Source organism: Rhamphochromis longiceps, linkage group LG11, assembly GCF_057381845.1.
Source record: "Rhamphochromis longiceps isolate RC_006_pf linkage group LG11, R_longiceps_female_GT1.1, whole genome shotgun sequence".
In the NCBI taxonomy this organism is placed as follows: Eukaryota; Metazoa; Chordata; class Actinopteri; order Cichliformes; family Cichlidae; genus Rhamphochromis; species Rhamphochromis longiceps.
The window spans coordinates 6,858,778-6,884,734 of NC_140567.1; positions in this window are offsets into that span (position 1 = coordinate 6,858,778).

The following is a 25,957-nucleotide window of genomic DNA, read 5'->3' on the forward strand; positions in this document are numbered from 1 at the left end:
AAGGAGTGAAAATGAAACTTGAGGGAGAGTCAACACCAGTTTTCCAGGTCCACAGTCTGGTATTTTTTCCCTTTGACTTGAGGTGACTGTTGCTGTGGTCACCTCAAGTCAATGTTATATAAATAACATTGAATTGAATCTGCAAATTAAAAAATTTCAAGCTGAATATAAACTGGATTCCTTAAAAATACTCTCCGCACAGAGGATTCTGTCATAACATAAGCCCCAAACTATCCAACAGTTCAAAACTTTCAGTCTGCACCAAAGAGTCAAACGGTTAACCAACATAGACTGCCACTGGGAAGATATTTGCTGCACATATGACTTATAGCCTATGCGCTTTCCTTTGCTTTCCTTTGCTTTCCTTTGCTTTCCTTTCCTTTGCTTTCCTTTCCTCCCTCTTTGTTGTTGGTGATATAGTCTTAATGCTCTAAACTTTCTGTATCCCCAAAAGCCCTCCACAGCACGCAGTCTTTCCCAACAAATCCACGCCCTGTGTTGCTGACGTCTCTCTTTCCTGCATCCGTGCCCGGAAAGCCCAGATAAGTGATTAATTAGAAGGGGAAATGCAGGAAGAAAAAGATTATGTCAAATGGCTTTTTACATTAGAACAACACAAATAGAAGGATACTTCTTTTTCAGGAGGAGTTTCTAATTTACTTCTCTTTTACTCTTCAACACTATCGAACACAAACAGTCTTGTGTAATCACTTTCTCTTTTTAGGATACTTTTAAAACACATAATCAGTGTGTTCCTGTGGTGTGAATGAGACACGGCGGGTCCAGGGATCATAGGTTTGAACCATTTTATTCAATACTCGTCACAACACAACACACCCCAACCCCTGAGTCCCCGTGTTTTTAACTAGGCGGGCGTGATTAAGGATGCCGTGCAGGTGCGTCCGCCCTCCCTGCACGGCACCGGAGACCACGCCCCACCACGCCCGATTGAGGCCGGGGAGTCATTCAGCTGAACCTACTCCCCCACTGCGAGCTCGCCAGCTCCAATCGAGCACGGGGGACCTCCGGCTCCTTACGTGGCCCCTCCGTCATTGCCGTCGCTCCCCGCTGGAGCAGCCCGTTGCGCAACTCCTCCGTCACTACTGCTACCACCGCCGCCGCTCCCGGCTCGAGCAGCCCCTCGCCCCTGTACTTCCTGATTCTACCATCAGATCTCCCCAGGTCCTCTTTCCTCCCTCCAGAGGATGCACCAAACAGCTTCTTTGCAGTTTCCTTCACCAATTCAGCTGTACCTACCCTGTCATGTTGTAACATTTGCCTACCTCGCAGTTTGTTTCAATTCCTCTATAACCTATGTAAAACATTTTTCCTTCTTCAACTTCCAACATTTAATCATGCCCTCTGCTTTCACTCAACACCTCTTTTTGAGTTCCAAAGTTATCTTACAGACTACCATCCAACACTTTCTAGCTACAGTCTCTCCTGCCACCATGTTGCAGTCTATAATCTCCTTCAGATAGCACCATCTGCATAAGATGTAGCCCAATCTCTCCAGTGTGTCCTGGGTCTGCCCCAGGGCCTCTTCCTGGTGGGACATGCTCAGATCACTTCAGAATGCGCCCAGGAGGCATCCTTGTCAGATGCTTGAACCACCTCAACTAGCTCTTTTCGATGTGGAGGAGTAGCAGCTCTATTATGAGCCCCTCCCAGATAGCTGAACTCCACACTAAGGGTGAGGCCAGCCACCCTTCAGAGAAAGTTAATTTCCGCAATTGTATCCATGATCTCGTTCTTTTGGTCACTATACAAAGCTCGTGATCAAAGGTGAGGGTTGGCACATAAATCAACGGGTAGAGAGCTTCACTTTTAACTCTCAGCCGACCTCTAGAGTGTCCGATTCACTGCAGCCCCAGCACCAATGCGTCTGTTGAACTTCCGCTCCCCTCACTTGTAAACAAGACCCTGAGATACTTAATAATCCACTAGGTGCAGTAACTCGTTCTGAGCCTGAGTGGGCACTCCACCCTTTTCCAGCTGAGGACCATAGCCTCAGACTTGGAGATACTAATTCTCATTCATACCACTTTACACTTGGCTGCGAACTGCTCTAGTGTGAGCTCGAGGATACCACCTGATGAAGCCACTTGACCAGGGGTGCCCAATCCCAGTCCTCGAGAGCTACCGTCCTGCAGCTTTTAGATGCATCCTTGTTCCCACACACCCGAATCAAATGAATGGCTTGTTATCAGGCCTTTGCCAAACATGATGGCATGCTGAAGAGGTAATCAAACCATTTGATTCAGCTGTGTTGGAGTAGGGATGCATCTAAAAGCTGCAGGATAGTAGCTCTCGAGGACTGGGATTGGGCAGCCCTGCACTTGACTAAGCCCAGAAATTCTGTCCATAAAAAATGATTAACAGAATCAGTAACAAAGGGCAGCCCTGGCGGAGTCCAAGGCCCACTGGGAATAAGTCCAATTTATTGCTGGCTATACAGACCAAGCTTTTGCAAGAGTTGTACAAGAATTGAAGGAGCCAGAAACTCCATGCTCCCAAAGCACCTCCCATAGAACATCCTGAGGGACACGGTTGAATGCCTTTTCCAAGTTCACAAAACATATGTGTTCCACGACTTGGACAAAAACAGCATTGTTTGTTTCTCCTGAATTCGAGGTTCTACTAACACACAGACTCTCCTTTCCAGCACCCTGGCATAGACTTTCCTAGGGAGGCTGAGCACACCCTCACCATTGTGATCACCACACAATGTTGTAGAGGTACGTCAACCAAGACAGCTCTACAGCATCCAGAGCCTTCAGGAACTTAGAGCAAACCTCATCCACCCCAGCGGCCCTTGCCACCAAGGAGTTGTTTAACTGCCTCAGTGACCTCACCCCATTGTTGGGAAGGTTACTTTTAAAATGTATTCCACTACAGATTACAGAATACATGCCCCCAAATGTATTTTGTTACGTATTCCGTTACGTTACTCAATGAGTGTAACGTATTCTGAATACTTTGGATTACTTAATACATTATCAAGCTTTTTACAACTACATGAATGTACTATTGCTGTGTGATTTATTACTATTACTGAAGGTTACTCACCATACCAATACCAACTAGATTTTTAAATCTTAATATAAAATGAGTAACAGTTGGGTGGACATTAGGTGAGGCTGCACTTTTTGCAGCGATCTCGTATAGAAAATGAATCCACGCGTATATAAAACAGGTCCGCGGCTCTGAACCGTAGTAAAGGGACCTCTGGCTAATACACTGGGTTCTATGTCGGGCTCGTAGCCAAAAACTAGCTTTACTTTGTTGTCTGGGTCAACTTTGGTAGCGAGAGACAGAAAGAGGCGTTGAAAGGCTGCTCCAACGGAACTTATTGTTTCGGAGGAAAACACGAACACAGTCGAGTCTTAACAGCTTACTTACAACTGGGCTACACTGCCCATGAGGCTACATTCTTTAGGGCTATGCCTGTAAAACTCTGCCTATTGCCTTCATATTAAATCATTTTTTGAACAATAATTTAAAAAAATATGTCTTCATGTCATTATGCGGGCCGCAAGTAGAGGTGACTTTGATTGAGACATACAGTGGGGCAAAAAAGTATTTAGTCAGCCACCGATTGTGCAAGTTCCCCCACCTAAAATGATGACAGAGGTCAGTAATTTGCACCAGAGGTACACTTCAACTGTGAGAGACAGAATGTGAAAAAAAAATCCATGAATCCACATGGTAGGATTTGTAAAGAATTTATTCGTAAATCAGGGTGGAAAATAAGTATTTGGTCAATAACAAAAATACAACTCAATACTTTGTAACATAACCTTTGTTGGCAATAACAGAGGTCAAACGTTTACTATAGGTCTTTACCAGGTTTGCACACACAGTAGCTGGTATTTTGGCCCATTCCTCCATGCAGATCTTCTCGAGAGCAGTGATGTTTTGGGGCTGTCGCCGAGCAACACGGACTTTCAACTCCCGCCACAGATTTTCTATGGGGTTGAGGTCTGGAGACTGGCTAGGCCACTCCAGGACTTTCAAATGCTTCTTACGGAGCCACTCCTTTGTTGCCCGGGCGGTGTGTTTTGGATCATTGTCATGTTGGAAGACCCAGCCTCGTTTCCTCTTCAAAGTTCTCACTGATGGAAGGAGGTTTTGGCTCAAAATCTCACGATACATGGCCCCATTCATTCTGTCCTTAACACGGATCAGTCCTCCTGTCCCCTTGGCAGAAAAACAGCCCCATAGCATGATGTTTCCACCCCCATGCTTCACAGTAGGTATGGTGTTCTTGGGATGCAACTCAGTATTCTTCTTCCTCCAAACACGACGAGTTGAGTTTATACCAAAAAGTTCTACTTTGGTTTCATCTGACCACATGACATTCTCCCAATCCTCTGCTGTATCATCCATGTGCTCTCTGGCAAACTTCAGACGGGCCTGGACAAGCACTGGCTTCAGCAGCGGAACACGTCTGGCACTGCGGGATTTGATTCCCTGCCATTGTAGTGTGTTACTGATGGTGACCTTTGTTACTTTGGTCCCAGCTCTCTGCAGGTCATTCACCAGGTCCCCCCGTGTGGTTCTGGGATCTTTGCTCACCGTTCTCATGATCATTTTGACCCCACGGGATGAGATCTTGCGTGGGGCCCCAGATCGAGGGAGATTATCAGTGGTCTTGTATGTCTTCCATTTTCTGATGATTGCTCCCACAGTTGATTTTTTCACACCAAGCTGCTTGCCTATTGTAGATTCACTCTTCCCAGTCTGGTGCAGGTCTACAATACTTTTCCTGGTGTCCTTCGAAAGCTCTTTGGTCTTGGCCATGGCGGAGTTTGGAGTCTGACTGTTTGAGGCTGTGGACAGGTGTCTTTTATACAGATGATGAGTTCAAACAGGTGCCATTCATACAGGTAACGAGTGGGGGACAGAAAAGCTTCTTACAGAAGACGTTACAGGTCTGTGAGAGCCAGAGATTTTCCTTGTTTGAGGTGACCAAATACTTATTTTCCACCCTAATTTACGAATAAATTCTTTACAAATCCTACCATGTGGATTCATGGATTTTTTTTTCACATTCTGTCTCTCACAGCTGAAGTGTACCTCTGGTGCAAATTACTGACCTCTGTCATCATTTTAAGTGGGGGAACTTGCACAATCGGTGGCTGACTAAATACTTTTTTGCCCCACTGTAGGCATTGGAGCCTCTTAATGCGTGTTTTGTTTGGGTTTCCACCGGCGTGGAATTACCTAAAATAGAGAGGGCATAGCCTAACATATGAAACAGGAAAAGCCTGCCGTGTAATTCCTTTATTTCAACAAAGTAATTGTATTTTGAATACCACCTTTTTAAACAATAACTTTAACGGAATACATTTATTCATATTTTGTATTTTAAATACGTAACGGCGGTACATGTATTCTGTTACTCCCCAACACTTCCTCACCCCAGGAGATGGACATCCCCCTCAACCCCAGACTTTGCTTCATCTACGGAAGACGTGTCAGTGGAATTGAGAAGGTACTCGGAGTATTCCTTGCACCACCCAACAATATCCTCAGTCGAAATCAGCAGCACTCCACCTGCACTATAAACAGTGCAGATAGAGCACCTCTTTCCTATCCTGAAGTGCCTGACGGTTTGCCAGAATCTTTTCAAGACAGTCCAAAGGTCTTTTTCTATGAACTCCTCACACACTCGAGTTTATGCTTCAGCCATGTTCCGCTTGCCCTGTTGGTACCTATCAGCTGCCTCCGATGACAGAGTCCCCAGGTGGAGCACCCTCAAGCAACCCACTCAGGGACTCCAAGAAGGCCAGGTAATCTGAACTGTCGTTCGGCGCATAGACAGTCAGGTCCCATTCCCTCATCCAATGGCGAATGGACAAAAACCCTCTAGTCCAAGGGGAAAACCTCAACATATAGGTAGAAACCCGAGGGGATACTAAGATAACCACCCCAGTCCGCCGCTAAGGGCAACTCCAGACTGAGACAGAGTCCAGACCACTTACAACGAAAATTAAAAAAAAAATCTTGTTCATGACCTGTGTAGTATGTTAACACTATTGGAAGTATTGATTGGTCGACATGGTACATTTTTCGACCAATAGGAAAGGCTGGGGTTTTTTGGTTTTGCTCACAGGCGGAGAGTGTTTTGGAGCGTTTTCCTTATAAAACGCTGTTTTTACCGTTTCTTCCCGCAGTAAATATAAACAATGATAGGATTCAGGAAGAAAAACAAACACTGCAGATATTTTTATCACAACTCTGGTTTTACGTGGCCTATCAACACAATTTAAAAACTGGTATAAAGTCCACACTTTTCCCATCAATTGTTCCGTCTGTCCTGCTCACATCTCCAATGGTTGGCTTCACTCCACATCAGCCACGCCACTTTGCTAGCTAAAACACCGGTGTCGGCACATAAGGACGCTGTCATAGCCTGTCAACGACGTTGATTAGCTGCGTATATACAAATGTGAATCCCATCATTGGCTGGACTATGGGATAAGGTGGCATTGTTCTAATCCCATACGGGAGCAGCCAGTCACTTACTGACTAACACTGCAAAACAGAATTATTTTTGATATACCTTTATTAGTCCCACAAGGGGAAATTTCATAAGGCTGCCGACCTATTGCATGCAATGGCGGCGCCATCTTAAAGTATTTATTTTAATTTCAATTCAGGTTAGATTTTTTTTTGTGTGCAACTCAGATTTTCTGTGCGCAGAGACCATGCCAGCAGTGCGCAATTACGTTACGCAGCTTAGAGGGAACATTTGTCCAGACCCTCTCCAGGAGACTGGTTCTGGAGCCCAAGTGGTGCTTTGAGGCGAGCCCGACTATATCTAGTTGGTACCTCTCACCCTCAAGCACTAACTCAGGCTCCTTCTGTCACGGCGAGTTGAGTGAGCCATGTGGAAGAAAGAAAAGGAGGATCCAAACACAGGTACTTGTAAAGGTGTGAGGGAGGTTTATTAAACACAAAATAAAAATGGGCAAACGGCAAAAAGGAACAGAAGGTTATCTAAACTGAGAACAACTAAACTAGTGAACACAAACCAGGACATGAACATGAAGGAGGATGAGCAGCGGAGAATGACGACGGATGACAGCAGGGATAACACACAGAAGGAGCACGGTGGATACACAGACAGACCAGCAACTACAATGACAGAAGACGCAACTTAAATACACACATAGAAACACAGGTGGTGGACACAGCTGGGAGTAATTAACAAGACGAGACAAGGGCGGTAAAACTGAACACACTCAAATGAGACGCAGACCTTCACAATAAAACAGGAAACAAGAAAACACTACACAAGGACGCAAACACGACACTGAGAGACAGACAGAAAATGACACATGGAACTAGAACTAAACCTGCAATAAACATGAGAACACAAAACCTACGAACTAATCCCTAAACAAGAATAACTGAAACATAGATTCATAATCATCATCATCATCATCATAAGAAAATAATCCAAAATGCAAAAACACACCAAAACATAACAACTCAAAATACTGGGTCAAACTGACCCAGAACCGTGACACCTTCTAATGGGTTAGAAAAAATGTGTGTGTGTTTATTAATGTAAGTTTATGGTACGTGCATTGCAGGACATGGAAGTGCATTCTTGATAATTCCTGCAAGAACAAGTGGTTGCCCTTTAACCCTTTAAGACCTACCATAGAACCATGTCCGCCAGAGCTTATATTATATTTTTACATGCTGTAGTGCCATTTTTGGGAGCATTTCAAGTTGCTATACATCAATAAAACAATTATAGCCCAGATTTTAATAATATGTATGCATTAAGTGCATAGTAATTACATAAATTGCAAAAAAGTGCAATAAACCACAAAAAATTTAAAATCGTTTTTGCTTTTTTAAGTAAGTAAGTAAGTAAAATTTTATTTATATAGCACATTTCTAGATAAGGGATCACAAAGTGCTTTACAAGGTATAGACACAGATTAAAAAGACGAAGTACAATCAAAAGTTAACAAAATGCAATTTTAAAAAGATGTGTTTTTAGCTGTTTTTTAAAAGTAATCAGTGAATCAGCATATAACATATATTTCTAGTTAGAGAAATTTAAGAGGCTTATCCCTCAAAACTGTAAATACAAAAAAGTTGCACAAAATAGTTTCCCACCACAGGAAATTTATTTTGAGTGTCTTCATAGTTTTATTTTTGACATACACCAATTTTTTATATACTGCAGGAAAAACGAAAATAAATATTATACTGCAAATTTGCAAAAAAGCAGCATCTGCATCAAAATAAACTATTTCCAGCAGTGCAATATGAGTCCTAAGCATCCCAGAAAAGACACAGAAAGTCATAAAGTCAAACATAACTTTTAAAAACACCAGTATAGGCCCTGAGGCCCTGATGGTAAAAAACAACTACATTTCCGCGAAAATGACGTCACTTCCGGTTTCGAGCAGGTAATAGCGGACATGCAAAAGTTCACGCTGACGTCTATTCCAACGTAGGAAGTGTTATGAACAGCTGATCGGATCGGCAAAGCGTGTTTCTGAAATATTTTGTTTTTGTTGCTGCAAGTGCTTTTTATGCAGTTTTTGCAAAGCTATATATGGAAGGAAACTGTGACCTAGGACAAGCTGATGGCATGAGATGTAAGTACAACTCCTCCGGTTTCATATGCAAAAAAAATTATTGTGCTAGCTTACGTGGTTGCAGAGCTACCGGGATTTAAAAATAGTTACGCAAAACAGAGCGTCCCGCTCCGATCGGCTCTAAAGGGTTAAACTGACACACACACACACACGCGCGCGCGCGCAAACACGTACACACACACACACACACACACACACACACACACACACACACACACACACACACACACACACACACACACACACACCACATGCTCCTCCACCCACTCTTATCAGCTGTTATTTGTTCCCTTACTCAGATTTCTCCTGGCCTCCCACATCTGTTACTGAGATAAAACAGTTTGACACACACCATATATGCTGGCCACGGAATCACAACATGGGATCACAAGTTTGATAAGCTAAGAGAAAATAAAGGACTGTGTGGATTTTTTATTACATTTTTTTTTTTTTTGGTGCATCCATTGCTAAGATTTCCTAACCAACTGACGTTGAACAGTCTGACTCAGCCCCCACCTCTCCCCTCCACAGTCTCTCAGCACCAGATACTGAGAGGTTCTCATCCCTAACCCTTAAAACCAAAGAACTTATTGTGGACTTCAGGAGGCACAGACAGGTCAACACCAGTGTTGGTCAAGTTACTTGAAAAAAGTAGTCAGTAACTAATTACTGATTACTTCCCCAAAAAGTAATCCTGTTACTTTACTGATAACTTATTTTCAAAAGTAATTAGTTACTTTTTAAAAACATGATTTACAACCTGAATAGGTAATAAAGCAATACATTTTTCAGCCCAATTCTACTTTTTCTGCATAATCCATCATACAAAATGTAATCAAATGGAAAAGTCTCTTTTTAAAACTTGTTTTATTAGTTTTAATCTTTTAACTTTATGCATCAAGCAAAAATTAAATTATATGCAACATTCTCTGACTGGAAGAAATTTGTTTAACATTTAAACGTATTTTCTGCACATTTCGGCACATAAAATAAAATAGGTTTTGTGTTTACACAAAGTCTTTCAAATAAATGCAAGTAAAACACAGCAGAAAATAAATAAAATCAAAGACTCAGCGGTCCTGTTGCTCTATTTTCACCTGTATAGCAGGAGTGGTGCAGGCGGATGTTTGCCCTGGTGCAGGTGTGCTGCAGCGGTCAGTGGAAGAATCCGCGAGTTTCTCTGTGAATTTCTCATTCCGTGGCAGCGTACTCGGTGCTTGCTCAGAGGTTTAGGGGGGTTTTTTCGCTGTAAAAAGAAGTTTTCTTCCCACGCACAGTACAGCAGACGCTAATGTTTTTGTCACTTTTTACGGAATCAAACTCAAAGTAAGGTCAGTACTTCCACGCTTTAAACGCTGCACGGTCATACTCTCTGCCGCACTCGATATGTGATCCATTGTTGATCTGCACACAGCTGTTGCCACGAACGTCGCACTCGCTTACATCATTGTCATGAGACATTCTCACAAAAAAAATCACGGTTTTAGTAATGCAGTAACACAGTGTGCTTGCAGGAAAGTAACAGTAATCTAATTACCTTTTTTGCAATAGTAATCCCTTACTTTACTCATTACTTGAAAAAAGTAATCGGATTACAGTAACGCATTACAAGTAACGCGTTGCCCATCTCTGGTCAACACCCCTCTCATTATAAATGGAGAACTCTTAGAATCTGTCTCCACCTTACAGTGGACCCACTGGCCTAGCAGCAGCTGCACTGACCGTACCCTGAGGAAGAATAATCTGGACCAGAAGCTGCTGCTGGCCTTCTACTGCTCCTCAGTGGAGAGGGTGCTCTTCCACTGCCTGGGTGCTTGGTATACAGGGGCCACAACTCAGAACAAGAAGTGCACAGGTGGTAATTGACAGCGCCCAAAAAATCATTAGCTGCCCTCTGCCACCCCTGGAGGCCATGGACAGATTCTCCTGTCTCAGGAAATCCAGGCGGGTGACCCATTGAACCCTATCCACCTGTTTGACCTGCTGCCCTCTGGTCAGCACCTCAGGTCAGACTGACAAACAGCTTCTTCCACCAGGCCATTCAGACTCTTAACAAACACTATTGCCCTACACCCCACCCTTGTCCATTCACCTCACCAATCTGAGCCATGGTCTGAATAATCTTAACCACTCAGGCCACTCACACACCGACTGTATTCAGTCTTTTTGTTTGCACTACTTCCAAGCACTTTGCAACTTGCTCTCTATTGTGTGCCTTCCTCTTAGTTTTGCATGTATTTCTCTGCTTGTGTATATAGCCATCTTGATTGTATATTTTTTTTATCTTGTTTGTTATTTATTCCTGCTGTGTACTATTTATTTTTCATTTTGGCCCAGTTGGTGCCATAATTCTGTTGTGCATGTACAATGACAATAAAGGGCTATTCTATTCTATTCATATCAGACTTCCTTCTTTCTTTTCTGTCTTTACTGTAAACTGGTCAATAAAGAGAAAAGGCCTTTACTTCTCATATGAGTTCCAGAGAAAAGCTCATTTTACAGCATTGTTGGCACAGATGAAAGGCGGGATTCATGATTTAGTTTGGGAAAGATTTTGCAATGGACATCAGTAAAATGACAGAGTCTGCTGCACGGTCTTGGCAATCACACACACTAAAATAAAGCTTGCTTGATCAGGCAAGTCCACACATATTTAGAAAGAAACTGCTGAAAACTAATTAGTTTGACCCAAAAGACCCATAAGAAACCCCAATGGCATCCTCTGTATCTTTAACCTGGACTAAGTAACATGCATGCAAGTACCAAAAGGTTGATGCTGTCCACCTGGATGTAGCATTTTCAATGAGAGATACGTTTCGTCACTCATTCAAGTGACTTCTTCAGTCTCAGCTGACCACAGGTTTTCCGGACCATGTAGCATTTCCATTTTCAACCTTTTGGGATTTACTTACCTGGATGACTGAGCAAGCATCAAGACAGCATGGAAATATACATAAAATCATGTCTATCTATCTAATTATTAAGTTATTTCTTAGTAGTTTTTATAACCCAATTATTAAAGCTAAGGACGTTTTTTATGGCATGGTGTAAAAAGCCAAGGCCTATATCTGATTTTTGGCAATAATTACATTTAATACAGTTTGACTCATTTATGTGTTTTGTATACATAATATTGTTTTTAGGCTGTCAATATTTGGAAAGTAAATTTAGTAAAAATAAATTATCATCATTTATGATCCAATAATCATTTGAATTTAATTTTGTTTTGCGTATGCGAATACTTAACTGGGGTTTGATGTATGCTTTTGCACCCTGACGGAGACACTGATGCTATCCTGATAGATCAACCACAACATGGGGGTCTGAGAATAGCTGTTGATGACAGTGTAACATGTACCAAACACTGGTACCGAGTCAGGGCAATCTCCTCTGCTTGCCTTTCTTTAAAAGTCATCACATATCACCAAGACCAAACTATCTTTGCTGACAAAAAAGATGGGATCAAAAGCTTCTGTGAGACACTATTTTGGCTCAGCAGAGGATGGCTCAGCCTGCATGCAAAGCTGATGTGCACTTACATATGGTCAGAACAGCACTACCAGGGAGGATTTAAAAATTGCATCTTCAGTAAATAAGTAATTAAATCTGATAGGCAGATTACTTCATTAGTACTGTTGAGTGAATTAGTGTTGCTTCTAGCAAGTATAAAATTATGACATCACATCCTGCTCCCTCAATACACTCCTTTGTCCTTCAGGGGTGGCAATAGATTATCGACTAATCAGAAAGTTGCTGGTTGCTGGTTCAATCCCTGGCTGCTCCAGTCTGTGTGCCTATGAATTTTGGGGCAAGATACCAAGTTGTTGTCATTGGACTATGAATTTTAGATTGAAAGCACAAAAGAAAAACATGTTTGCATAAACATATGTGGGAATGCCACACATGTCTCGGAAGCTAAACCAACACATGGTGTATTTCTCACAAAGAAAAAAAATCATAGTGTATTAATAAGCTCTCAGAGAAGGAGAACATTGTAAGAAACAGAGGAAGATAAGACAGTGTTTTCAAAGCCAAGGACTGGTCAGTAAGTGACATTTGATCAACTGGAAATTTAAAGCTTACTTGTAATGTTCTATTTTATTTTAGAGCTTTTATTTTGAAATCATATCCTGGCAGTCATGTTTTTTTGTTTTCTTCATATTTTGAAACAAACTGAAGTGTAATAACTTTGTGTTATTCACAGATTAAATTAACAGCTAGGCAATTTTGTGCAGTTTTCTAGAAGAAGTAGTTTGCAGTATTGTGGGGAAGTCTAACATAATGCATGTTGGGCTGGTACAGAGCAGACTGGTGTAAGGTTACATTAAGGTTAACAGACAACTTAAAGAGATGATGCTGATTAGATTCACTTTCATTTTCTTACTATCTTTCTTACTAATGTCTGGCTGTTGGAAATCAGCTATTATAGCTTGTGAAATATCCACTTACATCTCATTGGAGCTCACAGTACAAATTATTGAGCAATTTCTTTCTAAGTGGTTATTTTCCCTACGCCTACACCCAGTCTTAGGGTTCCTTCACCTTCCAAATCACCCTTTTACCCCTTGTACTTAGAAAGCCACATGAGCATGAGCTAAATTCCTGCTCATGAGCTGTTGAGTTTAGAATTGTTTAATATACTTAAACCATGCTTGGATGCTTGCATGCATGTTTGTTTGACTTCCTAGCAAGAGAAGGTTTGAATTCAAGAACTGTTATCTTATATTTTCTGTCATATTCTAAATAAATTAAGCAAAATACTCTGAACACTAGGAACATCAAAGAAAAAACATAGCATGATGCAATGGAATAATATAGTTGAGGGTTTTGGAGCATATTTCTAAACATACTGGACTGATGATTACACATCACAGTTTATAATGATGATATTACAAGGCAGAGATGCGATGGCTGTGACAGTCTAGACTCATTAGACATGATTTACCAACCCAGTCTCGAAGCAGTTTGTGAAATAGTCATGACCTTTAAGTTATTGATTCACACGGACAGACAAAAATATTTACCCGTTCTTTTTTATGTTCCTCAATACAAATTTCCCAACATTGTTTTGTGTCCCTGAAAATGAGTTGTCAACAGTACGCTCTCATACCCACATAGCAAGCAGGTCTGGCCCGGATCTGGTATCAAGCCGGCACTGCTGGCTGACTTCTGGCATGATAAGATGTATGTCATCCAGATTTGGGCCGGACCTGGCATAGATGTGATGGCATGCCATATCTGGCTCGATTGTGGTTTGGTTTATGTGGCCCAAGCCCATAGAAAACAGGTCTAGTCCGGATCTAGCATCAAGCTGGTACTTCTGACTGACCACTGTCATGGCAGGGTGCATGTCAACCAGATGTGGGCCAGGTCTGGCAATGATGGCACTATTTATGTTCCTATTTTCCTATTTTAGTTAGAAGACCCAAATGCAATGTTGCAATACTATACTGCTATGGTAGCCAACGTTTCAAAGGCAGGTTTGACAGGTTTGTGAGTGCACACTTTATCCAAAACCTAAAGACGGTTTACTCGTCTTTGCCAGTGAGTGGCTGTAGCTCAGGAGGTAGAGCAGGTCACTTACTGATCGGAAGTTTAGTGGTTTGATCCCTGGCTCCTCCAGTCTGCACGTCAAAAGTATGAATGTTGCTAGGAAGCACTCAGTTTAGAGAAAGTCTGTGATTGGGTGAATGTGGCATGTTCTATAGAGCACTTTGAATAATCCGGGAGACTAGAAAAGCATTATGTAAGAGTCAGTCTTTTCACTGTCTGAATAGAGTGTCGTCATGTTACTTTTGATGTTCTGGCACATGTTGTTATTACATAGCTTGATTAAGGTACACATTAGGCTGACATCTGGGGCCAGAGCTGAAACTGTTCTGGGCCAGCACAGGACCAGCAGTGTGTCTACAACTGGTCCGTGGCTGCACACAAATTACACACGGCCCACATACCACAAAGAATGACGGCCCTTTGGTGGCCGAGATCAGGTTTGTCAGACGTAGTCCACACATGGGCCAGCACAGGACCACCAGTGTGTCTGCACCTTGTGTGTGGTGGAGGAGTAACTGATGTTGACTTTCACACCACAAAGTCAAGTGGTGAGTTAAAGTCATTATTTGGCCATGAAAAACTTCTTGATTAGGTTTGGAGAAATATATTAGGGGCTACTCTTTTAAAACTTTGCTTTTCTGGTTGCCATGGTGACATTTCCCCACTTTTTCTACACTTTTTGTGACATGAAATATATATTGAACTAGACCAATTTTAGTGACTCAGTACGCTAAAAGAACTATTTTTATTCTGTCTCTGGAGGGTGGCCTGGACATCTGCCCATCTTACTGATCCAACACTGAACAGCACAACAGGAAGAGGCTGAGGAAGGCCCAGACCAAAATGCAGTTTTATAAGTTTAATTTAAATTACTGCAATTTTTATATATGTTCTTAACATATTTGAAAGTGGATGCATCAAGTAAAAAAGCCAAACTATTGCTGCATGTTTTGGGAAATTATGCAAGGCCATGGCAATTATTTGGCTTAAACACATGCAATCCTAGGAATGGTCCTTCGAGCAAGTATTATTTTTTTGGTTGATTAACAGAACTGCAGGTTTGTCTGTGTGTCTCAGAAAGCACAAAAACACATCCTGACAAATGCTCACGAGTTCCTGTTTTCTGGTAATTACTATGGTGCTCTAATCCCATCAAAAAAGCAACAGAGGAAGGAAAGACGATCCCTGGATTACTTTTCAGGGCTTCTGTGGAGACAGCTGCAGTGTAACAGTTCACCATGTTTTACCCAGAACTAGAAAATGGGATTAAACCATCTTTTTTCCTTTACGGGACTAAATAAGTTGTAGATAAGTTTTTCTATAAACAAACTAAATCAGAGAAAGTATTCTCTGACTGTTAATATTTTCCTTATTTCTTTTCCTCTTTACCTTCTTCCTCTTCAGTCTTTTGTTTCTTTGCTCTAGGTCTTGCCCTTCCCAGCAGAATTTCATACTGAGTATTCCTCCTGCATATTATGGTTTCTGTGAAGAGAAACAACTTTCTTCCCTGGACAAACACTTCCAGCAAAATGGAGTCAGATTACAAACAAAAATCTGTTTTCCCCTCTGAATGGAAATAAAGCAAGAGAATGTGTGTGAACATGGAATTGTACCAAAACATGATGGTAGGAATAGCATAGCTAGCTTGTAGTTTTTCTGAATTGAAAGAGGTAAAGTCAGAGGGGACATCCTTGACCTTTGACCTATGCCATTTTCTCATTCTGAAACGTTGTGTATTGGCATGTGCTTGCTCTCCTGGCCTTTGTCCAAGCACCACCTCCCCAAAGAAGACTTAGTGTTATGACTGACCTTAATTCGCTCCATGAGATTAGACCAACATGATTTGTCATGTTACTGCCACAGACAGATCATCTACCTGCATTCATCATGTTAATAACAATAAATTAATAAAGAAATAAAGAACATTTTGTCCTCAAATGGGCAAGTGTAAGGATTTAAGCAAGTTTGAAAACAGGCCAAACTGTGATGGCTAGATGACTGGGTCAGAGCATCTTCCAAACTGCAGCTCTTGTGGGGTGTGGGGTGCCTTATGAGAAGAGTCATTTAACTTGTACAATGCTTCGTCCTCAACCCTGCTGGCTGGAGAATACTGCTGGATAGGAGAGGATTTAGGTGTGGGGGTGAAGGGTACTTCCCAAAGCTCTAAGAGCTGCTGAATGAGGGTATAATGAAAGGGTCTTGAGTTTCCACTGAGGCCAATGTGAAGTGAATGACCTCTATATTCTTATGGAGAATGACTCCTTTCTGGACTCAAAGCACTGGTATAAACAATGGATAGAGAAGCAAAACATGGGGGAACAGAGCAGCAAGCCTGTGATGGCCAGTGTCAGCTGAATGTAATTGGATGGTAATGACCTTCGATTATGGTGTTCTCCTTCATAACATCGTTCCTTAAAGTCAGCAGAAAGGGTTAAAAGGTTGAAATATGTCTGGGGATGAGCTGTGTCTACAGCTTTATCAGTCATTCATTCTTTTCTTAGCACCTTGTGTTGTGGTTAATTTAATGAACATCTCAGCACAGAGCCATATGCTGAAACATTAGCTCCCTCTCAGTCCAGAAGAAAACAGGTGTACATGCACACATGCACGTTTATCTGCAAAGAGCTGTTTTCAATTAGTATTATGCATGTGTGTGTGTGGTTGTGTTGGTGGGTGCATGCGTGCGTGCATAAACGAACGCAGACCAGGACTTGTGTACACTCCCATTTTCATAATTTCGTGTCAAAATAATCAGCTCGGGATGTAAACGTCAAAGAGTGACAGAAGTGTGTGTGTGTGTGTGTGTGTGTGTGTGTGTGTGTGTGTGTGTGTGTGTGTGTGTGTGTAGTGGATATTGGTGTGTGAGTGTTTTTGTGTGTATGTGTCTGGATGAGTAATGGAGCCGCGGTAGGAAATTCTGGTGGAAACAGAGCTCTAGAGTCTTTTTACACGATCGCAATGAGTTAGGAGAACGTTCATGAATGAACCTGAGCGTGTTCACTTTTCACTGTTTGGTAATGAGATTTTCTATGTCTTTAAGCTGATAGTTTAATTCTTTCAAAACTATCCTAAATTCTTTTTTTGTTCAGAGTGAGATGGGACACTGCACTGCAAGACACAATGGCATGTATGTACATGTCAAAGAGTCAAACTAGGTAAGAAAGAGCTGTGCTTTAAGTTGTTTTGGTATTTTTATTTCTGTTTCCTGTGAAGCTTTTGGTAATTTGCTAGTAGCCCCCAAAGTAATTAGAAATGATGAATCTCTTTGTGTGAACATATTGAATCCAATAATCAGACAAATGAATTTTTTCCATTGCACATTCTACATATGTTGTTTCGATAATAATTTAGATAATAAAACAATCTGAGATGCAAAGTAAAACACAATCTCAATCCACCACTCTTTGCTAGTAAAATGTGAAATAGCAGCACTGATTAAAATAAGACTGAAAGTCAATATTTGGGATGAACATGTGATTATTCCACACAGTTTGAACTCTCTGATGCAGCTTTCTTGTGAATTCATTAAGCAGTCTTCAGAAATAGTTCTCCAGGCTTCTCAAAAGACATTTCAAATCTCTTCTTTGGATGTTGCCTGTCTTTTATTACAATCTCTGTCAGGACGATCCCACACTGCGTCAATAATGTTGATTTTCGGGCACTGTGGAGGCAAGTCCATTGCTGATAGTGTTCCACTGTGTGTGTTCCTTTCCAGTAATACTTTCACTGTCCTGGCGGTGTCTTGGGGATCATTGTCATGGCAATTAAGGCATTGCCAATCACACACTTTCCAGATGGTATTGCACTGTAGATCAAAATCTGATGGTACTTTTCCTCAGTATTCATTTTTCTATTACAACACCACTTACTGGCATTCAGCCTGAAACTATGACAGTCTCCACTGTGTTTTACAGGTGGCTGTAAACACTGTACTTCTCTCCTGATCTCCTTCGTACAGCTTGCAGCAAAACGTTTAAATTTGGATTCATTACTCCACAAGAACTGTTCCCACTAGTATAAATTGGCACCTCAGCCTTTCATCCCTATTTTCTTCCTTAAGAGCGGCTTTTTGTCAACCACTCTTCCACTTAGACCATTGTATTATTAGGCTTCAGTGAACAGTAAACGAATCAGATGGAGAACCAGATACATTCCTGAGCCAGGTCTTTGTCACATTTTTTCTTCTGTTTCTTAAGGACATGACTTTCAGATAAAGTTAATTTGCAGACAGTTTTTCTGAAGGAGGGCTGACATTTCTTTTATTCTCCATCTTTCCAATTCCTCAAATTTTTAAGGACACACTCAACATACCAAGTATGTCAATGACTCATTGAGAATCCAGTTATTGGCATGGTTTGGTATTATTATTCTTGAATCATTCATAGGTAGGGATGGAAATCGTTTAAGGTTTTATCCGATACTGGTGCCAAACCGGTACTTTTGAAACGGTGCCGGTGCTTAAACGGTGCTCGAACCTAGGGATGGGTACCGGTGTCCGGTACCATGATGGCACCAGTTCTGACATAAACGGTAGTAACCAGACCGAAAAGCAGCGCACATTTCGGTGCTTTATTTCGGTGCTTTTTTTTCCTGAGCTGTGATACACTTTAGATTCTAGCCAATCATTTTACGTTTCCAAGGATAGTAGGCGGGGCCAGGTACGTACGTTCTTTTAGAGCAGAGCTATAGATTAAAAATGACCAAGGCGAAGCGGTCAAAAGTCATTCATCTGCTTCCTTTAGATATGGTTCTCAGTGAATTAAAATGAATTGAATTGCCTCATTGTGTCTGTATTTCGGTCCATAATTCTTCCCTCTCTAGAGCACAGGGTGCAACATCAGTTTATAGACAGATAATTTTCTGCTTCATGTTAGACGTAGATACGCAACAGATAGACAGATGGTTGTTCCTTTTAAATATTTAAACAGTTGTTTTCAGTCTGTCTGTCTATGTGTGTGTGTGTGTGTGTGTGTGTGTGTGTGTGTGTGTGTGTGTGTGTGTGTGTGTGTGCGTGTGTGTGTCAGATACCGTTGTGAGCTTAGGTTTCTATGTAAATTCTTTCGATCATGTCCACAGCTGTTCTCAACATTCCAAACTAGAGTCTGGTGGACTTCCTGGAGCTCACATGCACATACACACAAACACATTTCTGCATCATGCTACTGTGAACAAAGGTCATCTGTGTTCTTTGATAGCTTTAGTTAAAGTAGTGTTAATGCTATGAATTATTGTAAGTGTGTGCTGCCTTTTGAGCGAGCAGTGAAACACTGAGCGCCTATGCTCTGAGGGATTACAGCCACAGCTAGCACATACAGGACATTATTCAAAACCAGGGGTCAGTAAGGCACTACTTGTTGAGTAGGTTGCCTAGGTGACAAACGATAACGACCTCAAGGAATGCAAGTGTGTTGATAGAGACTAACACAAATGGGGGGGCTGGTGGATCTGACTCATTTACAGTCACTTCTGTAATGAGCAACAAATGTGTGTGAGTATTGGATTGTAGCTGTGAAACTGTCAGTGAGTGCAAGTGTGATGGTTGTAGCATAATGAGTAGCACAAATAGGGACTTTACAAATCAATTTGAAGGCACCCACATCACACCTCACATTTAGTATGAGATTAAAAAACGCTTTTGTAGCACATTTCAGGCAACATGAATACATAAGCTGCAGTTTCCTGTGGGCGGGTTTTTCTTTGAAATGTTGCTCAACTCTACAAACTCTTTTGGCTTCTCTGAAAACAAGTTAATCACCATAGGTATCTATTATATAGTATAGTGTCATATCACTGGTTTGCAAATGGTGTTCCAAGGCAAACTGGTATGCCATGAAGCAAGTACAGATAAACTGTGGAATTTGACATTTGACAATGACAGCTGCTTACTATATTACCATATACAAGTAAAGAGAGTCCAAATTTTCTGTTTGTGCCTCCAGATACTCCAGCTTCCTCCCACAGTCCAAAGACATGCATGTTAGGTTATCTGATCATTCGATCACTTTTTTGTGCAAAGCAAACCACAAACACCACCTACAGAAAAACAAAGAACTGTCACTAAAGTCTGTTAGAAAAGCTACCTGTTTTGGCTTCAGCTGAACCACAGATGCTGCCAGTCTTCGGCCCGAGTACATCATCTGTCAGCAGAGGCTGGGTAAATGGAGCGAACCAAACATTTCTTCCGAGAGAAACCTGCCCTGTTTAAGATCACTAGATCTCCACCAGAGAGAACAAAAATGTTTTTAGATTTTCTGTAAGTGTCTGGTAAGAGAGTGGAAACAGATCATATGCTTGTGGTGTGACAACACTGCAGAAAAAATGCAAGTACATGCTTGCTACAAATATTTTACCTTGAAAAAGAGGTCAGAGGTCCAAAATAACATATTTCGTTATACTCTCCTTTCAATATGTTGACAATACACACCACACCTGTAAGAATCAGAGTTTCTAAGTTACAAGGCTTTGTGTAAGTTTTCGACCTTGAAGACCTTTGTGGATGTAAGCCAGATTTTAATGGATTGTTAACATAACCCCACTCTAGACCCCGGCAACTTTTTATGAGAATTCATTCTGAACTTTTCAAGCTATTTTATTTAGAATGAAAGAATGATGCAAATGCTACCAAAGATACAAAGATAGATTTGTGTTTGTAACAACAGAGTGAATGATGTGCTTGGCTTGCTGGTGGTGTCTCTGCTGGGGAGTGACTCTAGGCTACAACTGTGCGACTTGGAGGGGCTGATGATGCATTACGGACAAACTTCAGAATGCTATGTTATAGGTGAGCATACTTGGCTCTTGCCTACTCTGGGTCCATTGCCATCTGTCCAAACTTGGACCTAAATCAATAATGCACAACCTGGTTTCAGCTTCTAGAAATTGTTACGAAATCAGTTTCACCCTGGTTCTTTTTATTCCTCTGGCATCCAGAAACGGACCGGACTCAGTAGTCATTTTCACAAAACCTTTATTCATCTTTATTCATCTTCATTTACGCATGCATCTTCTAGAAGGGGAGACGTGCAAGGCCGGTGTTCCTCTGCAGATCTTCACTCCTTTGTCTGTGAAACACAGTTTTGTCGAGCGACCCTATCATTAAACCCCCATGGTGTGCTGCAAACTCTGTGTCTGTGTGTGTATGCACGAGCACGTGAGTGCCTGTATGTGCGCGTACCCGTATGTCTATGTGAGTACACGTGAGTGACTGTATGCGTGTGCCTGTGTGTATGTGTGAGTGCACGTGAGTGAGTGTGCATGTACGTGTGGGTGCGTCGTAACAGTCAAAGCACTGTGTGTGTGTCTCTGTGTACTCAATCTACACCAAATTCCTTTACACAACAGAGTTAACATATTACAAACACTGAGACCCCCACTCTGCATCCACTGGGCCTCTTGTTGTCTTACATTTACATTTAAGGTGGAAAGTCTCCTGCAAACCTACTTCTAAGTTTATAACAATTATGAGCTTTTATTAAAGGTACAAGCATCAGCATCAGCAATCCCCAACTGTAGCTTCCTGTGTCCTTTTATGACAGGCAGACCCCCAGTGTCCATAAAATTCCTTTCCCTCTAAACAATTACACACACACGCCAAACTAAAACACGCAGACAAATCCTTCCCTATTCCTCTCATCTACTGCTGGACCCTCTTCTCTAAGCAAATTTAACACATTGTATTCTAATAATTGTTTTCTTGTACTCACAAATTACAGGTCTTGATGATGTGCTGCTCAAATAGGATGACATCCACAAAAGCTGTTTAATAAATGGTCAAGTTTCAAATTCTTGATAATCCAAACTGGAACCAACCTAGAAAAGCAACAATATTGTTTTCTCCTTCATTCAAAACCAAATGTCAGGAGTACTTTCAAGTCTTGTGCCAGTGAAATTGGACACTGCTTGGAAGAAAGCTCAGTGTTAAAATGTCAAACTTGCACTTATTTACATGATTGGAGGCCTCAAAGTGGCAGCAGCTGGTTGTGAAAGCATGGAAATCCTGGATTTAAGTACATTTCAAATCAAGTAAAATATTATATATTTTAATGTAAGTTGCTAAAATGTAGTGCAATTTGAAGTGCAAGTAACAATCCCTATCCTTAGAGATTTGACTAGTTTAAGGAAAAACTCTCCCAAATATGCAAAGGTCTAGAAAACACAAGAAGACAAATTTTAATTAACCAGGAAAGAACCTTTTAATATTCACATTCTCTCCTGTGAAAGTACACACTGCATGCCCTCACTGTGGTAAGAAACCAAACTCCCACACAGGCAGAGAGGTAGGGGGTGAATACTTCCTGCAAGGTCTGCACTACAACAGAACATGTAGCATAAAACAAAGCAGAAACAAACCAGATCCTAAAAATATAAATATGTAAGCCCGAATCTTTCAGATAAGCTGAAACATACATACACAATGTTTTTTCTATTCTGCCTTCACTGGGAAATCCCTTTCCCGGTCGATTTCACCTAATCCATATTTAAGAAAAAGGCCTCCTCTCATAATGTCACCATGAAAGCATTTCGAACACATTCATATGTGAGCAAAGAATGGCTGGATTGGGTTACAAGGATCTAAATCAATGTTGACATTTAGTATAAATAAAAAAGTGTGCTCAAAATTGTTCTGAAAGCTTGCTTGGCAAGCATGCACTTATGGTTGCTCAACAGTCTGATAAGGGAGAGTAGCTGGGACCAACAATTCTGGCCTCTATTACACTGTACAGGGTGGGCCATTTATATGGATACACCGTAATAACATGGGAATGGTTGGTGATATTAAAGTCCTGTTTGTGGCACATTAGTATATGTGAGGGGGCAAACTCCTCAAGATGGGTGGTGACCATGGTGGCCATTTAGAAGTTGGCCATCTTGGATACAACTTTTGTTTTTTCAATAGGAAGAGGGTCATGTGACACATCAGACTTATTGGTAATGTCACAAGAAAAACAATGGTGTGCTTGGTTTCAATGTAACTTTATTCTTTCATGAGTTATTTACAAGTTTCTGACCACTTATAAAATGTGTTCAATGTGCTGCCCGTTGTGTTGGATTGTCAATGCAACCCTGTGCTGCACATCTCGTATCTTCACACCATAGACAATTGCCTTCAGATGACCCCAAAGATAAAAGTCTAAGGGGGTCAGATCGGGAGACCTTGGGGGCCATTCAACTGGCCCATGACGACCAATCCACTTTCCAGGAAACTGTTCATCTAGAAATGCTCGGACCTGGCACCCATAATGTGGTGGTGCACCATCTTGCTGGAAAAACTCAGGGAACGTGCCAGCTTCAGTGCACAAAGACGGAAACACATCATCATCAAATATCCAGTGGCCTTGAGGTTTCCATTGATGAAGAATGGACCCACTATCGTTGTACCCCATATACCACACCAAACCATCACTTTTGTTGTTCCAACAGTCTTGGAGGGATCCATCCAATGTGGGTTAGTGTCAGACCAATAGCGGTGGTTTTGTTTGTTAACTTCACCATTCACAATATAGTTTGCTTCATCACTGAACAAAATCTTCTGCGTGAACTGAGGATCCTGTTCCAATTTTTGTTTTGCCCATTCTACTACTAGTGTATATTATGTTATCCAAACTTTGGTAAACTTACAATTTGTTCCTGAAATCTGTTGATTACCAAGCTGTCACATTATGGTGTGATATTTCAAACATTTTAGTTTCTGATACAGAGAAACAGAGTAGGCCAGATTTATTTCAACTCAGTGTTACAACCAAATATGTAATAGACACGATGGTCAACTGTGTCCATTTCATGCTTTGTCTCTCCAAAACACGAACTGGATACATATGCAGAAGTTGCATCACCAGCAAGGGGAAATTATATATTTAAAGCCATGAAGTTGGTAGTGAGCAAAAATTACATGAATTGCATTCCAGAGTGCTTAATCATCAGAAACAATTTAATTACTGCTACCAAATAATTAAACTGAGTCCTTAACCCTCCTGCCATCCTTTAAAAAACTCACACCCATCACCCTAGGGACCATTCTCAGCCACGCCATAAAAAGACCATATATCCATATTTTATTCCACTTTAAATTAGCCAACCTTGTAAAACTACTTCTCCCTGAAATATTCATGTAAAGTTTTAATTATATTTTCGTTGTTTTAACCCTTCAAATCCCAGTGTTATTACATGAGCGCCCTGTGTTATAAGCCCCAAAAACCAAAAAACGAAACTAAATATTTCCACAAAAAACCAGTTGAAGTAATATGTGATTGTCATTATAAGTAGGCCTTTAGATGGACCAAAGATTGGCACCAACATACATTTTGACCTGCCATTATTTTTTTTGCATTTTTTTTGCAATTTAAAAATTAAAACTTCAAGGCCCTGAGTCTTCATTGACATCCAAGAAAAGAAGAAAAAATAAAATCATATGATGATAATTTGGGGTTGAAAAATAGCGTTTATAATGGAAGTCAATGGGCAGAAAATGGTCCCCAGGGTGATGGGTGTGGGGATTTCTGCTGCTCAGCCATTTTAGGCTGATTTAAGGAATTCACACTGGAATATTAACATTGACAGGTAAAAACTATCCTGTGGCAAGTTTGGTTATATTCCACTGAACACAGTGGAAATGGCAGCCATTTAACACATAGCAGTGGCACAAAAAGGTCCCAAGAAGGCAGGAAGGTTAATCTCCCTCTGCTGTTACAGCAGATTACTCCAACTTAACACTACTTCTGCATACATGTCCTGCATGCACGCTTTCGAGAGGCAAAGCATCAAATGGACACGATGGACCAGCATGTGTATTTCACGCTTTGATAAGAGGTTGTCTGTTTTCACCTTGACTACTGGGATGTGGTTTCTACTCCTCTTACCAGATGTACCACCATGAGTCAATCCAGTTCCAGCATGGCCAAAGGTGAAAGTTGAAAGGTACTTGCCTGCTCATAGGAACATACCAATTTCTTGATAGTTCCTTGCTCTTTGTGCCCGCTTAAACCCCTTTCTATGTATTTTGATTGTATTTGACTGTAAGACCAGAGTCTTTCTTATTTGTTTTATTAGAACGGGGTTGTCAAAACATGAACTCGAACAGGGAACGTGTTAAAACATGGCTGTATTACAAAAACATGGGAAGACTGTGTTTCTGATATTTTCATTAATAGTGTAATTATGCCAGTCAACTCATATAAATATATAGATCTTCAGAAAACAGTACAGTACATACCGGACTGTGTGGAGTTCAACATTTTGATTGCTTTTGTGTAATTTTACTGAGTAAAGCAAAATTAGCATTCAGATCTGGATCCAAATGAACTACAGGGCTAGATTTTGTCCCAGTGCCAGGTCCTTAAACATAGCGTATCTGCTTATAAGTCTCCTGCGGCAAAAGAAACTAAACAGATACCACATGAATCAAAATATTCTTTAATAGCGCTCCAAAAAGTCTGTCCCATCTGCATCCAAGTTTCCATTGTTGCAAAAATTCCCCAGTCCAGAAAACCGGGAAAACATGATGAATCTGTTCTGTTGGAAACCACATAAGGTTTTAATGTGTTGTCATTTAGTATCACGTACAGCTTGGTATTGAGCTTTTTGGGCCTGTTGTACATGACAGTTGGAATTAATACTGAAGAGATTAAACACACCAACATACTGACTCATCCTACACATCACTGTAGTTCTTGGGAATCAATTTACCACAAATAACCTCTTCGCCTGAATGCACTCCTGTGATCTCAGAGGACAGGTTTGCCTTATCTACAGTTAGTTTCCATGGAAATACATTTTTC